This window comes from Rutilus rutilus, assembly GCF_951802725.1.
Source record: "Rutilus rutilus genome assembly, chromosome: 6".
Taxonomy (NCBI): Eukaryota; Metazoa; Chordata; class Actinopteri; order Cypriniformes; family Leuciscidae; genus Rutilus; species Rutilus rutilus.
In genome coordinates this window covers 5,817,322-5,834,872 of record NC_140214.1, presented here as the reverse complement: position 1 = coordinate 5,834,872, position 17,551 = coordinate 5,817,322, and the positions used below count along the sequence as shown (strand labels likewise).

The 17,551-nt window shown below is 40.5% G+C and overlaps 1 long non-coding RNA gene across 2 annotated transcripts; it reads left to right on the top strand.

Annotated features, from left to right (window-relative positions):
• Window positions 1–6,088: 6,088 nt before the first annotated feature.
• Window positions 6,089–16,595, top strand: LOC311292658. Of its 2 annotated transcripts, none has more exons than XR_014627770.1 (4): window positions 6,089–6,523; window positions 8,643–8,691; window positions 9,367–11,230; window positions 11,331–16,595. It is a non-coding gene; the product is annotated as an uncharacterized lncRNA (long non-coding RNA). The 2 variants fall into 2 exon arrangements; XR_014627771.1 differs by having other exon boundaries at window positions 8,643–8,848.
• The last annotated feature ends 956 nt before the right edge of the window (window positions 16,596–17,551 follow it).

Here is a 17,551-nt window from a genome sequence, read left to right as displayed (position 1 = left end):
TGAACAGAGACATCAGGTTATTTAAGTTATTCAAAACTGGGCATGAAACGTGAGAACCAATGGCATTTGACCTCACAGTTACATCCATCTCTGGAATGCAGTGAATTTGGAACAACAATGATGAATTTACTGTCTTAAATTGGGACTCTAGATTCGGGAGCTGACCGGGCCAAAATAACGAACGAAACTTTACTTTCCTAATCTCTAAACAAAAAATAAATCAAACATTAAAGGGCCCCTATTATGGATTTTTGAAAATGACCTTTCATGTAGTGTGTAACAGCTCTAAGTGAATGAAAACATCTTGCAAAGTTTTAAATCTGAAAGTGCACCGTATATAAAGTTATTGTCTTTCAAGAGTCGACTCTGAGTCAATTAAATGAATCGTTTTTTCAAACGAGTCATAAGCCGTTTCGTTGTGACGTCAAGATGAAACATTAGCATATTGCCCGCCCACTTATTGTACGCGCAGACACTTGAACCTCAAACCAACCGTTGATCCATGTGGATACTGGACAGCATCATGTCCAGAAGAAGCTGTGCTCTACAATGTGAAGGTAAAGCCCAAGGACGAGCATGTGAAGAATCAGTGGTTAAAGTTCATCTTTACCACGATATCACAGCAGTATAATCCTAAACTTTTGCTGTGTTCCCTTTATTTCACTGAAGACTGCTTCTCAAATCTCAGAGTTCAGTGCAGGATTCACAAACCGCTTGCTCTTGAAAGATGGTGTTCAAAAAACGTAGTTTTGAGTTTTATATTGTGTATCTTAGGTCTCCTGCTAACTGGCTAACTCACGTTATCACTGTCTTACTGAAATACTTCTGCTAATCAGTTGTGGGCCACAATTACCTATAACTGTGTCTATTAATGCAGATTGTCTGTCGTTCTCACTACTTTGAGGAAATATTTGTTTTACCAACGTTTATGTTACATCAGATCATTCACTCTAGAGCTCCGCTAATGATATGCACTGTTATTGATACAGTTTCCACGTGTTCACCGCAATATATTAGAAAAATACTCGGTAAATAAATTAGTACAAGTAAAATAATCGGTTTGTTGATGGACATGCACTTGTTAATGCTGATGGTGAGGAATTACAGTTGCAACATCTCATAATAATGTACCTCAAACTGAGTAGTGTATCACTGAGAAACACTGAGTCCTGCTCGAGTCGTCCTTGCGATGGAGGTTCGGGTTGAACAGTTCTTCCAATGTTTCATCATCGGACTCGCGCTCGCATTGATATGGTAAAATCGACGTCATTGTTCGTTACTGTGTTTAGTTTACCGTAGGAAGCCTCGGGACAAGCAGAGCTGACGTTGTTATGGCAATGGGCGGTTTTGTTTTCGACGCGCTGTACATTGTCAATCACAACAGACTGAGCAGTCTGGCCAATCAGAGCAGAGTATATCGCGGAAAGGCGGGATTTAGAGAGATTGATACATTTGATTGAGTCGTTTGAGAGTCATGGAAAATGTGATGATGTGCAAATGTATAATATGAGGAAATTAATGATTTTTTTTTAACCTTTGATGCATGTAAACGTTGTAGGAGACTCCACAACAACATTTGGAAACTTTGAAATAGCATAACAGGGGCACTTTAACTCCCTAACCAAAACAGAGATCAAACTGTTTACGATAAACAAAAGTTGATTAAAGTTTCCCACTTACTCAATTTATACTATATTTACAAATCTATTCACAAAGCCAAACAAAATTGAAAGGGCAATCCAAAACCAGTATCAGAAAACAGGCAAAGGGGTCAAAAGCCCTATTCGCACGGGATTAGTATTATCTGGGGACCTCGTGTGATTTAGACATGGCGTGTGGCGCATTCGCATGGGATAAGCGAAGCCTGTGACTTTACTCAAATTGACTGACTTATCTATCTCACGGATATGATGTCAATAGGCTATTGCGTGGAAATGTCTTGTCGTTATTATAGGTCTAGCTGTATGATATATCATAAACAGAAGAATGTTCCTCACCGCATGCTATATAAGTCATTCATCTCCATCTAATCATGGTTTTCAGCTTTCTCTTTCTGCAAATTGTATAGTTGTATGGTGTATAGCGATATGACACTCAAACGCAGCCTCCATTCTTCGCGAAAGATGGATAAAAAAGCGCACAGGAAACAAAAACCTTGAAAAAATGATAAACGACCCCGGCAAATCACAGAGATGCCGATTCGCACGGGACTAATATTATCACAGGACCTCGGTGTTCGGCGAAATATGGTAGGTCATTTGCGGGGGAATCTTTACTTCACAAATTACAGACATGTCCGATTCGCACGGGATTAATTATTACAAATGACTAGAGGTCACCAGGTAATACTTATCCCAAGCGAATAGGGCTAAATACACCAACACAGTTCCTCAGATGCAAGCAATTTTCACTTAAACAAGCAATTTCACAGTCTCTAATGCTCTACACACATTCAAACTCTCCTAACACACACAAACTCTGCACTATACTCTCATACTCTCTCTGCTCAGAACACATGACTCCAGAGGAAGTGAAAAGTTCTGTGCACCAATCAGGCCATAGCATCAAACAGCCTGCAGGAACCAATCAGACGACATTCCTAGACAGACTTGGGATGCGTCCGTAATCACATACTCTCTTAAATACGTGCTTTTTTAAATATAATTACTTATTGACCACTAAAAAAGTATGTTCTGTATAATATGCATGTGTGGAGTATGAATGTAATCCGGATGAACTGCATGTACCATGTTGTCATTATCATGTGACCTACCAGCTACAGTTGCGTCACTGCCATTCATAAATCCTCTCCTGTGGCCTCATGGGATAGTAAAGTGTCCATCATATCACTCTTCAGAATCTCTCCAGTAGTAGTAGGTCATCTGGGTACCTTTTGCCTACTTTTTTTTGTGAGTACAGTGAATTCGGGCATACTACTTTTGTAACTTTTGTTTTTTGCCTACTATATAGTAGGGAAGTATACAATTTCGGATGTAGCCTTACACTCACAAAACAACATAAATATAACAAAACAAACCATAGAGTAACAATCACTGATATAAAAACAAGTGTAATGCATCTTGAGTCTTAAGGTGTGAAAAAAACGAATGAGATTTGAAAACTATGTTGACTTGGAAGATTTTCAGCTTTAAAAGACTTAATAAATACTGCATATAAAGTAGTATGAACTAATTGTATGGTTCTGCAAAATTTCTTCTTTATTGCCATGATAAGAAAATGAAGATATTTTGTGTGTATGTATATATATATATACATTTTTATTCAGCAAGGACATTAAATTGAACAAATGTGAAATGTGTATACATTTATAATGTTACAAATATACAAAGAATTTCTGTTTTAAATAGAAATGCTGTTCTTTTGAATTTTCTATTCATAAATGAATACTGATTTTTTTTTTTATCATGGTCTCTACAAAAATACAAATCACTGTTTTCAACATTGATAATAATCAGAAATGTTTCTTGAGCAGCAAATCAGCATATTAGAATGATTTCTGAAGGATCATGTGACACTGAAGACTGGAGTAATGATGCTGAGTAAATTCAGCTTTTCATCACTGGAATAAGTTATATTTTAAAATGCATTAATATAGAAAATAGTTATTTAATTTGTAATATTTTTTCACAATATTACTGTTTTTTTTTTTTTTTTTTACTAAATAAATGCAGCCATTGTGAGCAGAAGAAACATTTGTTCTTTTAAAAATGAATTTGTCACACCACTGAAATACTAAATTGAACTGCAAACCGGTGTTAAAAAGTTGAAAATTAAATTGAAAATGGCGAGCACCTAAAACAGTTTAAAGATATAAACTTCACCTTGATTTAAATCAGTTTTAACATGAAATCAGTGATATTGTTGTATTATTTCAGCTGCATGGATCCTGTCTGCAGGACTCCAGGGAAATGTGGGATTAAACGGAATGAGACCCGAGGTGGCAGTCGGGTCATATCCTGGAAGGAGCTTGTCATGGTATTGTACAGTTACATAAATAATGCATAATAACTCAGAAGACAATCTGTGCAAGGACTACATGCTTTTTTGCTGCTGACAGACTGTAGACAGACTATTTTCAACTTTAGCTGAATAGTGACAAGCTGGTTTACTCAACAAAGCAGTCTTTCTGATTTCATTGTGCGTTGCATCGTCAATGTATTTTCCAATTGAGCAATGTTCTCTCTCTCTCTCTCTCTCTCTCTCTCTCTCTCTCTCTCTCTCTCTCTCTCTCTCTCTCTCTCTCTCTCTCTCTCTCTCTCTCACACCTCCCCCTCAATCTCTCTCTCTCTCTCTCTCTCTCTCTCTCTCTCTCTCTCTCATGCTAAGAATCCTCAGGAAATGACAGGGTACACGCAGAACGCCCACTTGACTCCAAACTCTTCCCGGCAACACTGTACATCACACTGTTTTTTTGGACAGTGTTTCTCACAATCATAACCATAAAACGGATGCGCTTATCATGTGACTTCTGCGTTTGAGTGCAGCGTAACCATGACAACCTCAAGACATGCTGCATGGTTTAATCAATGCTTTTATCAATTCCGATATTAGGCGGTGAACGTGAAATATCTGAGGAAAAATGTGAGAATAATAATAATAATAATAATTTGTTACATTTATATAGCGCTTTTCTGGGTCCTCAAAGCGCTTCACATATGGAAGGAGGAATCTCCTCAACCACCACCAATGTGCAGCATCGCCCTGGATGATGTGACGGCAGCCATATGGTCCCAGAACGCCCACCACACACCAGCTTACTGGTGGAGAGGAGACAGTGATGAAGACAATCAGTAAATGGGGATTATTAGGAGGTCATGATGATGGACAGAGGCCAATGGGCAAATTTGGCCAGGATGCCGGGGTTAAACCCCTACTCTTTTTCGAAGGACATCCTGGTATTTTTAATGACCACAGAGAGTCAGGACCTCGGTTTAACATCTCATCCGAAGGAAACATCTGGACTCTGTTAAAGCCATAAGCATGATTGTGAAATGAAGCAGAGTGCTTAAACTCCATTTAAATCATGGTAAAATCAATGGAATGCACTACCTTTCCCCCCCATTTATAACAGGAAAGCCACAGCAAAATAACACTATTGTTGAAAAGTCTGGGGTCAATAAGATTTTTTTTTTTTTTTTAAGACATTAATACTTCTATTCAGCAAGTATGCATTCAATTGAATAATTGACATAATAATGACATATATAATGTTGCAAAATATTTCATTTTTTTCTATATAAATGTTGTTCTTTTGAACTTTCTATTCATCAAATAATCCTGAAAAATATGAAGCAGCACAACTGTTTTTTGCACTGATAATAATCAGAAATGTTTCTCGAGTAGCAAATCATCATTTTAGAATGATTTCTGAAGGATCAATGTAATGATGCTGAAAATTCAGCTTTTCATCACTGGAATAAATTATATTTTGAAATATATTAATATAGAAAACAGTTAGATTAAATTTTACAATTATTTCACAATATGTTGATCGTAGAAATGCAGAAGAGATTTCTTTCAAAAATAAAAAAATAAAAAAATTATTTTGAATGGTATATATCAGGCTGCACCAGTCCTCCTCTTTGTTGTTTTGCATGTGTGTGTGGTCACGTCACATTCTGCAAGTGATAAACACAGCATTCATTTAGAACTATTAACTTTTCATTGGCTATTAACCATAGTGAAATGCTCCAAGAGGTTAATAATGTGGAATCTCATATTTGTTGTAAGAATGGATTCAATTACTCCCATATGAATTCAGGCCTTTGATGAACATGAACCCAATGCCACATGTGACTAAAACATGTATCCAGACGGTAAAGCTGGAAATCTGATCATTTCTGAGGAACTCTGCCAGACCACATTCGTCATGGGAGATCACCAGCAGCGGCTTGATTTGTGCTATTTTATAAATAGTTGTTCACATGAGAACAACTAATGACATGTCTGATGTTTTTGAGGTACAGTATTAAAGGGACCATGCATTTGCAACAAATATTTATTTTTTTTACATCAGAAGACAATGTGTGAATATTGCTGTATGGAATTGTATGGTAAAGTCTATATTTAGTCTCTCATAGAGTCTCATAATCATCTCAGCTGGATGCCAAATGCTCTTCCCACACAAAACATCTTGCTTCACCCACTTTTTTTTTTTTGACAGGAGTATTTTCTTCTTGAAAGACTGGACATAATGTTCCAAAGAAAAAATAAAACTGCATTTGGAATCCATTTGACTGAAGTAATGGGACATTTCCGAGTGAAACAAGATAACTCAAGGAGGCACAAATGTAAAGCTGGACTTACTCATAAAGACATGATTGTATGGTGAAAAATGTAGATAGTTTGAGAGGGAGGGGTTGAAAAATAAGAGGAATTGGTGATCATCAGCCAAACATACTCGCATTGGACCCAATTGACTTTCAACACTAAAACATTTTTCAAAATATCTTCTTTTGTGTTCCACAGAGGAAAGACAGTCTTCGATTGGAATGACATGAGGGTGAGTAAATGACCGAAATAATTTTTTTTGCGTGAACTATCCTTTTAAGTGTCAGATTATTATTTTATTACCTATGAACCTCATTGTGCATTGTGCATCTATATAAATGGCAGCGCAAGCCGACTGGTGTGTGGAAGAATAACTTTGTGAAAAGCTTTTCTCATATAATTACAGCATGCCTAAAACGAGTGACATACATAGGCATTTGATTGACACATGTCATTGTGTTTTCACTCTTTTCTGTGCTTCAAAGAACAAATCACTTCACGTCAAAGTGTCAGCAGGGTGTGCAAATGTTATATATATATATATATATATATATTATATACAAGTTTGTTGTTCTTTAGAGTCACTTTTGTACTTGTAATCACTCAGAAAAGCTGTTGAATTTTTTAGCTGGGATGCATTACCTTTATTTGCACTATGAGCCAAAAAAGAAAACACTGTATCAGCGCCACTGATCGCAGCGTCAACGAGCACTTTGATCACTTATTTTAAAAAACACATTTCAGCGCTAGATCGTCTCTTATTTAACAAACGAACGAAATGAATGAATGCTCTGCTGGTTAACTGGAGATGTTTTATTATTGGAACATTCGTGCCGCGAGATGTTTTATAGGGGGCGGTAAAAAAAGTCAGGCACCGGAATCAGGCACCGAAAGTTTCGTTCTTATTCGGTCTTATTAACCGGTTCCCTATTGGAACCGGGTTTCGGTACCCAACCCTAATGACGGCGTAGTGTGTTACTACTGGTTTTCTTTGAGACTGTGGTCCCAGCTCTCTTCAGGTCATTGACCAGGTCCTGCCGTGTAGTTCTGGGCTGATCCCTCACCTTCCTCATGATCATTGATGCCCCATGAGGTGAGATCTTGCATGGTTCCCCAGACCGAGGGCGATTGACCATCATCTTGAACTTCTTCCATTTTCTAATAATTGCGCCAACAGTTGTTGCCTTCTCACCAAGCTGCTTGCCTATTGTCCTGTAGCCCATCCCAGCCTTGTGCAGGTCTACAATTTTATCCCTGATGTCCTTACACAGCTCTCTGGTCTGTGGAGAGGTTGGAGTCTGTTTGATTGAGTGTGTGGACAGTTCAAACAGGTGCAGTTAATACAGGTAATGAGTGGAGAACAGGAGGGCTTCTTAAAGAAAAACGAACAGGTCTGTGAGAGCCGGAATTCTTACTGGTTGGTAGGTGATCAAATACTTATGTCATGCAATACAATGCAAATTAATTATTTAAAAATCATACAATGTGATTTTCTGGATTTTTGTTTTAGATTCCGTCACTCACAGTTGAAGAGTACCTATGATAAAAATTACAGACTTCTGCATGCTTTGTAAGTGGGAAAACCTGCAAAATCTGCAGTGTATCAAATACTTCCCCACTGTATATGTATGTATGTGTGTGTGTGTGTGTGTGTGTGTGTGTGTGTGTGCGTGTGTGTAAAATATATATATATAACATTTGCACACCCACTTTGACGTGAAGCAATTTGTTCTTTGAAGCACAGAAAAGAGTGAAAACACAATGACACGCGTCAATCAAATGCCTATGTATGTCACTCGTTTTAGGCATGTTGTAATTATATGAGAAAAGCTTTTCACAAAGCTTGCGCTGCCAGACGACTGCAGAACAGACCTGTGGAAAGACAAATGGAACAAAATGAAACTTTTGCTGTGAAATTGCTGTGAGCCTGAATTGCAAAAAGATTTCGCAGCCTGGACTCGAGGGAGGCTTTGCCCTGACGTGCGTCATCCGCTCCAAACCCTATATAGAGAGCGACCTCGCCGTCTACATAGGCAGCTGCCTTCTGAAGCAGCGTTCTCAGTGCACTGTACTAAAATGTCATTTATAGCCAACAACTTGTGCAGCAAGGTACTCTTTATAAGTTAAGTCTGATGTTGGCATTTCGCTAAGACCAAATTAATAGGCTACATAACACAAATATTGAGTGAAATTAGAACTATTTGTATTTATTCCATTAAGACTGATATTTAGTCGCAACTGCATGTTTGTATTTGTAAATATGCACATGTACATTTAACAGCCTTTTGACTTCTTGTCATTAAAGAATGAATTTGCATAAGCTAATTTTCTCTAATTCTTTCCTTTTTCAGATCAAATACTGTCAGGACAGAGCAACAATTTTGAAGAGAACTTTGCTAGGTTAGTTAAAATTTGTTAAACTATATGTTTATAGAGTTAGATCCCTGAACATATCTGGTTTAATGGCACAGAAACTGAACACAAGAACACATGCTATTCTGTATAACCGCACACTTGCAGTTGGTTGGATTTGCATCCAGTACGTTTCTGACTTACAGTAAGTAACCACATATTTAGTAAAAACAGTATCTTGACTCTGAACAGAGATCTGGTAAAATGTTTGCAATGTTAGCGTTCAAGTTAATTCATTTAAAAGCTAAGTCACGCCGATTTTAAAATGTCATTTATTCCTGTGATCAAAGCTGAATTTTCAGCATCATTACTCCAGTCTTCAGTGTCACATGATCCTTCAGAACCCATTCTAATAAGATGATTTGCTGCTCAAGAAAAAATTATCAATGCGAAAACAGCTGTGCTGCTTAATTTTTGGGTGGAAACCGTAATGCATTATTTCAGGATTCTTCAAATAGAAAGTTTAAAAGAACAGAATTTATTTGAAATAGAATTTTTTGTTTTTGAAAAATTATTGCTGAATAAAATGGATTCCTTAAAAAAAAAAAAAACATACTCACCCCAAACTTTTGCACAGTAGTGTACCTAAACCATGTGTATTTAACTTTTAACTCTTAAAGATAAAGCTGTATTGTGTTTTTACATTGGCAAACTTTATTGCAGTGAAGGTTTTTGCGTCTGGCATCATCTCACGCGTGTGAGCGCCAGCGCTCTCCTCCTCTTAATGAGAGTGGATGTTGATGGCCGTTATGGAGTGCTTCCGTTCTCCTCCCCGCAGTGCGCTCTTCACAGGGGGCCGCAGGAGTTCAGCGCTCAACCCTTCAAGCATCTATCGGCTCTGCGTCACCACCGAATCACCATGGCGATAGCGGGCGCTGAGGGCCCTGAATGAGGCACCAGCTCTGTTTGAGACGTCTGCTGGGCCGCGAGGATGGGGATCATTTGCGCAGTGGAACAATACAGGGAAAGTAGACATAAAAAACCCCTTCAATTTAAAATTCCTTCTAAATAATTAGAACGCTGTTTTTGATGCTTTATAAAGTGCTCTGATGTTGAAGGACATCTGATTCTGGCGAGCTCTTCAATAATGAGAAGTCTCTCCTGCTGATATATTGCTGGAAATTGAGTGTTTTGTATTTTTTTTCCCTCCTTTTTACCATGGAGACTTCTGGCAGCTATTGATTTTGAGCTGTCTTTGGAGCACAGTGTGATATAAAAATAACACTTTCCACAATTATTCTATATTATATAGCCTACTGTATATAACACAGCACTCTTCTTCTCTGCGCGAATGTGTGCATATGTTGACCTTTAGAATCTCTGCAGATATTCTTCAGTTTTTGTGAGTTAGTGTTCTCCCCCTCAGTTCATTTCAGACAGTATAAATGATGGTGAACAGATCCCTGTAGGACAGTGGGTTGGAGGGGTGAAAGCCCCTGCAGTGAGCTCTGAATGCACTGTCATCTCCGGCGCTGTGTATCATTGCACATGCGGTCAGCGGTCGTGCGGTCATCCGGCCGGGGTGAAAGCATTTGGCTTTTGTTATTCTGCTGATTACTAGAGAAAAACCTGGTGTCTGGTTTAAATACTTACAGGGAGATCTGACAGACAAAACTGAAGAAAAAACGAAAAACTTTTGGAAATTTAAAGGAATAGTTCACAAAAAAAAAGTCATTATTTACTCATCCTCATGCCGTTCCAAATCCAAATGCTCTTTTTTTTCTGGGTATTTTCATTTTCAATGAACTATAATCTGTTAACACACTCCTGCCAAACTTGAGGCAGACTTTTCCCAGAGGAATATTTAATTGCTCAAAGGTTTCTCTTTTAATTTCAGGAGATTTACTGGATATGTTAAAGGGTTAGTTCATCCAAAAATGAAAAGTCTGTCATTGAGTGCGTTTACATGCACGTTCTTAACCCGATTATGCTTAATAATCTGACACCGCACATGATCATGTAAACGTGTTCACCCATTTTCAAAGCACTCGCATCACTTCATAAAATTGAGGTTAAACCACAATGGAGTCACATGGATTACTTTAATGATGTCTTTACTACCTTTCTGGGGCTTGAAAGTGGTAGTTGCGTAGCTGTCAATGGAGGGACAGAAAGCTCTCAGATATTATTAAAAAGATCTTCATTTGTGTTTGGAAGACGAAAGTCTTGCGGGTTTGGAACGACATGAGGGTGAGAAATTAATGACAGAATTTTCATTTTGGGTTGAACTCACCCTTTAACGTAGTCTCAGATGTTTCTCCTAAAATGCCTTTGGATGAATAAAAATAGACACAAATTGATATAGAGTAATATAATAGTAAGATTATATATCTATAAAATGTGTATAGCAGCTCAGATAATTTGTTTAGATCCATGTTGAGATCTTTTTATTGCAGACTTTTCTTCAAATCTAGAGCAATGTTTTTCAACTGGTTTTGTTTCAGGATGTGACCTGTTTTTTGTTTGTTTAACCACAAAAACCTCTAGACACATCTGAAATAACAGGAGTCCGGGAACTATAACAAAGGTCTATATTTGCTTTCTATTGAGTCTAATAATCTAAACAGCTGTCTAGAAGGAACAATTTAGATACCTAAGATTTAATTTGTGATTTTTCTTTCCTGCAGGTCTCTTATGCTCAACAGGGGTGCGTTATTTTCTATTGAAAACAATAGAATACTAATCATCGGAATCCATGAAGGCGATTCTTGAAACTAATGTGGGAGCATTTCTAACAGCAAGAGGAAGTGCATTCTATAACCTGGGTGCAGCGACAGAGAAAGCTCTCTCCCCCATAAATTTGAATCTACACGGAGGCTGCTGAAGAGTAAGAGAATCAGCAGAATGAAGGGAACGAGAAGTACTTAGTGTACATGTACTCAAGTCAAGTCACATTTATTTATATAGCTCTTTTCACAATACTTGCTTGTTTCAAAGCAGCTTTACAGAGATAACAGGAAAATAATGCAACAAAGTTTGTTTCTAGAAGAAAATATTGTCACAGTCCAGCTTAAGTAAGCTCAGTGATGTTTAATTTTTGTTGTTAAAAAGTTATTAATTTAGTTCATTTATAGCCGCTCTGGAGAAAACCGTGATGCCATCGTCCAGCTCAGTTCAGTTCTTGTATAATAGTATCAATGCAGGCAGATCAACATTATTGTTGAATATTAAATTACATGTTAAATTTAATGTCCCCGACTAAGCAAGCTAAAAGCCAATGGCAACAAAGGCGAAAAAGGCGACAGTGGCAAGGAACCAAAACTCCATCAGGTGGCAGAATGAATAAAAAAAACCTTGGGAGAAACCAGGCTCAGTCGGGGGCCAGTTCTCCTCTGGCCAATGAATGAACAGTGTATGATTATGATTCAGGCAGCATTATAGGTCTGAAGTCAGATTGGATTGGAACAAGCAGAATATTATCCAGTTCCATCTGGTTGAAGATCGGAGTCATCACGCCGGTATGGAGACGAGTTTGTTGAGGATCAGGCTGTCGTGTCAATGAGGCCTTCACAGTGGAGAGTCTAGTTGACACGTTGTGTTGTGGTCGTGTCTAGGTGCAGGTCCACCATCTGGTCTGGATCCGGCCCGGATCCGGCTGACTACATCATGCGTTGTGGTCATGTCTAGGCGCAGGTCCACCATCTGATCTGGATCCGGCCCGGATCCGGCTGACTACATCATGCGTTGTGGTCGTGTCTAGGCGCACGTCCTCCATCTGATCTGGATACGGCCCGGATCCGGCTGACTACATCATACGTTGTGGTCGTGTCTAGGTGCAGGTCCTCCTTCTGATCTGGATATGGCCCGGATCCGGCTGACTACATCATACGTTGTGGTCATGTCTAGGTGCAGGTCCTCCTTCTGATCTGGATATGGCCCGGATCCGGCTGACTACATCATACGTTGTGGTCGTGTCTAGGTGCAGGTCCTCCTTCTGATCTGGATATGGCCCGGATCCGGCTGACTACATCATGCGTTGTGGTCGTGTCTAGACGCAGGTCCTCCTTCTGATCTGGATATGGCCCGGATCCGGCTGACTACATCATACGTTGTGGTCGTGTCTAGGTGCAGGTCCTCCTTCTGATCTGGATATGGCCCGGATCCGGCTGACTACATCATACGTTGTGGTCGTGTCTAGGTGTAGGTCCTCCTTCTGATCTGGATACGGCCCGGATCCGGCTGACTACATCATACGTTGTGGTCGTGTCTAGGTGCAGGTCCTCCTTCTGATCTGGATACGGCCCGGATCCGGCTGACTACATCATACGTTGTGGTCGTGTCTAGGTGCAGGTCCTCCATCTGATCTGGATATGGCCCGGATCCGGCTGACTACATCATACGTTGTGGTCGTGTCTAGGTGCAGGTCCTCCTTCTGATCTGGATATGGCCCGGATCCGGCTGACTACATCATGCGTTGTGGTCGTGTCTAGGCTCACGTCCTCCATCTGATCTGGATACGGCCTGGATCCGGCTGACTACATCATGCGTTGTGGTCGTGTCTAGGTGCAAGTCCTCCTTCTGATCTGGATATGGCCCGGATCCGGCTGACTACATCATGCGTTGTGGTCGTGTCTAGGCGCACGTCCTCCATCTGATCTGGATACGGCCCGGATCCGGCTGACTACATCATGCGTTGTGGTCGTGTCTAGACGCAGGTCCTCCTTCTGATCTGGATATGGCCCGGATCCGGCTGACTACATCATGCGTTGTGGTCGTGTCTAGACGCAGGTCCTCCTTCTGATCTGGATATGGCCCGGATCCGGCTGACTACATCATACGTTGTGGTCGTGTCTAGGTGCAGGTCCTCCTTCTGATCTGGATATGGCCCGGATCCGGCTGACTACATCATACGTTGTGGTCGTGTCTAGGTGTAGGTCCTCCTTCTGATCTGGATACGGCCCGGATCCGGCTGACTACATCATACGTTGTGGTCGTGTCTAGGTGCAGGTCCTCCTTCTGATCTGGATACGGCCCGGATCCGGCTGACTACATCATACGCTGTGGTCGTGTCTAGGTGCAGGTCCTCCTTCTGATCTGGATATGGCCCGGATCCGGCTGACTACATCATACGCTGTGGTCGTGTCTAGGTGCAGGTCCTCCTTCTGATCTGGATACGGCCCGGATCCGGCTGACTACATCATATGTTGTGGTCGTGTCTAGGTGCAGGTCCTCCTTCTGATCTGGATATGGCCCGGATCCGGCTGACTACATCATACGTTGTGGTCGTGTCTAGGTGCAGGTCCTCCTTCTGATCTGGATACGGCCCGGATCCGGCTGACTACATCATACGTTGTGGTCGTGTCTAGGTGCAGGTCCTCCATCTGATCTGGATATGGCCCGGATCCGGCTGACTACATCATACGTTGTGGTCGTGTCTAGGTGCAGGTCCTCCTTCTGATCTGGATATGGCCCGGATCCGGCTGACTACATCATGCGTTGTGGTCGTGTCTAGGCTCACGTCCTCCATCTGATCTGGATACGGCCTGGATCCGGCTGACTACATCATGCGTTGTGGTCGTGTCTAGGTGCAAGTCCTCCTTCTGATCTGGATATGGCCCGGATCCGGCTGACTACATCATGCGTTGTGGTCGTGTCTAGGCGCACGTCCTCCATCTGATCTGGATACGGCCCGGATCCGGCTGACTACATCATGCGTTGTGGTCGTGTCTAGACGCAGGTCCTCCTTCTGATCTGGATATGGCCCGGATCCGGCTGACTACATCATGCGTTGTGGTCGTGTCTAGACGCAGGTCCTCCTTCTGATCTGGATATGGCCCGGATCCGGCTGACTACATCATGCGTTGTGGTCGTGTCTAGACGCAGGTCCTCCTTCTGATCTGGATATGGCCCGGATCCGGCTGACTACATCATGCGTTGTGGTCGTGTCTAGACGCAGGTCCTCCATCTGATCTGGATACGGCCCGGATCCAGCTGACTACAGTAAACCTCGGAATAAGCAGAATGACTAACATTAGCATAGATGCCATTCTTCTTATGATGTAACAATTACATCTGGTGTTATATGAAGTTTTCCCGGTTACAGCTGACCTAATTTATGCAGCCTAATAATCCTTTAACTGATTTGAATAATAGGAATGTATAATTTTCTATGTGTATGCCAGGTTAAAGAGATGTGTTTTTAGTCTAGATTTAAACTGACAGAGTGTGTCTGCTTCCCGGACAATGTTAAGAAGACTGTTCCAGAGTTTTGGTGCTAAATAGGAAAAGGATCTACCGCCAGCAGTCGATTTTGATATTCTAGGTATTATCATCTGGCCTGAATTTTGATCGCAATAGACGTTTTGGACCAGCTGTAGTTTGTTTATTATTTATAAACTTAGTCACAACTTAAACTTAGTCATTTAGTCACAGATACAGTATAATAAGGGGCTATTCCATGCATACTGTAGCTCTGTATGTTAGTGTAAGAGTTTAAAAAATGATACGCGACTGAAGAGGAAGCCAATGCAAATTATAATAAAGCATGCCTGTGATGTGATGGTGTGTAAGAACACGTGCAGCTGAATTCTGGATATACTGCAGCCATTTGATTGATTTAGCAGGTAAACCAACTAATAGTGCATTACAATAATCAATCCTGGAAGTAACAAATGCATGAATAAGCCTCAGCATCAGGCAGTGTGAGATAAGGCCTAATTCTAGCAATGTTTCTGATGATGGAAAGCAGATTTAATATGCGAGTCTAATGTCAGATGAGTGTCAAAAATCACTCCAAGGTTATATCTTGAGTAGATTGCAATACGACACTATCATCCATAATCAAGTTAAAACTGTTCCCTTTAGAATAGCTGCTGGTTTGCCAATGAGTAGAACCTCTGTCTTGGAACTATTCAATTTTTTAAAAATGATGGTGGATCCACATTTTTATTTCCTGCACACACTCCGAGAGATTTGCAGAAGTGACAGTAATTTCAGATTGCCAGGAGCTCGTGTAAATATGGGTATCATCAGCATAAAAGTGATAACCCTAAGCCATATTATTTCCCAATGATTTGCCCCAAAGGAAGCATATAAATGCTAAACAATATAGGGCCCAAGACAGATCCCTAAGGAACACCATAGCAGACCTGTCCAATTTCAGATTTGTTGTTTCCCAAAGACAACAAACTGGGAACAATCGGTAAGGTATAGATTTCAACCATTTGGACAATACCAGTGATTTAACAGGATAGAATGGCACACTGTGTCAAATGCTGCACTCAGATCTAACAAGACCAAGATGGTAGAGGCTCCAGAGTCGGCTGAGACAAGCAAGTCATTTATAACTCAAACCAAGGCTGTCTCTATCTGTGTCCCTTTCTAAACCCAGACTGAAAAGGTTCGAAAGGCTTGTTGCATAACAAGTAGGAATGGAGTTGTCACAATGACACGTTCCAACCTTAGCAAGAAAGGGTAGATAGACCTGTAATTTGATAGGTCAGACTTATCACATCCAGACTTTGTAATAGCGGCAACCAAATGTTCAAAATGAGGGGATGACAGATATCTCTTAAGACCAGATGTTGGGATTAGGTCGAGAGTACATGTAGTTGTATTCACTGCCATCACTAATTTCAAAATACAATTAATAGTGACTATTTTAAAGCTACAGAATGCGGTTTCAGGGAAACCTCAGTGGATATATCAGAAATTGCAGACCAAGGGACCGAACTGATAGACTTATGAATGCTCTAAATTTTTTCCATAAAGAAACTAAGAAACGTGTAACACTCCTGCATAGAGGAACAAATTGATGGCTTAATTGGTGTAAGAATATTGTTCTATAAGCGACGATTCTATAATAAGCGACGAGAATGCTTTTTGTGTGCAAAAACCCCCAAAAATAACTACTTAATTTAACCATCTCTTCTCTTCCATGCCATTCTTCTAAGCTGTTGACGTAGTGTAACAGCGCAGCGCTTCTGGGTTGTACGTCAGAACGTAGGCTCACTATTGGCCGACGCTGGTCATGTGTGTGATGCTGGCAAATAGTGAGCCTACGTTCTGACGTACAACCCAGAAGCGCTGCGCTGTTACACGTGAACTCACTCAGAGGCCCACACAGAAGAAAATTAATAGTTGAATAAAGTTGTTATTTTTTTATATATATTTTTTGCACACATAAAGTATTCTCGTCGCTTGATAAACTTAAGGTCGACCCACTGTAGTGTATTTTAACGATGTATTTACTAACTTTCTGGGCTGGCAGATATTGATAGCAGCCTATGAAGGAGTGAGACAGCTCTCAGATTTCATCAAAAATATCTTAATTTGTGTTCCGAAGATGAACGAAAGTCTTACGGGGTTGGAACAACATGAGGGTGAGTAGCCTAATTACTGACAGAATTTTCCTTTTTGGGTGAACTAACCCTTTAAGTCTTAAAAATCTGGTTGCGGTTTGCAGCATCATTACTAACGATGGATGAGTAGTACTTTGTTCTTGCCGCTTTAAGTGCTTCAGTGTATATTTATAACATTGCAAATGTCTTTATGCCACTGTTGATCAGTTGAATGCATCATCACTGAATAAAGAATACCTCAAACTTTTCAATGCTGAAGGTTTTTTTCCAGAGTGAGAGACAACAGCACAGCTAGACAGAACTTAAAGAAGACAACACTCTCTCATGACTGATCAGAGACGGTGAAGCCCGGCCAGACCGCTGTGATCTGCTCCGCTTCTCTCCACATGATGGATTCCTGCTTGTCCAGATCGTGCAGCTTCTTTATTCTTGGCCTCAATGGTGGAACAAATTCCAGCTCATACATCAACCATTTCCAAAAGTAACCTCACCTCTTCTATAACTAGACCTCACAGAAACACACACCAGAAAACATGCACTGCTAACGT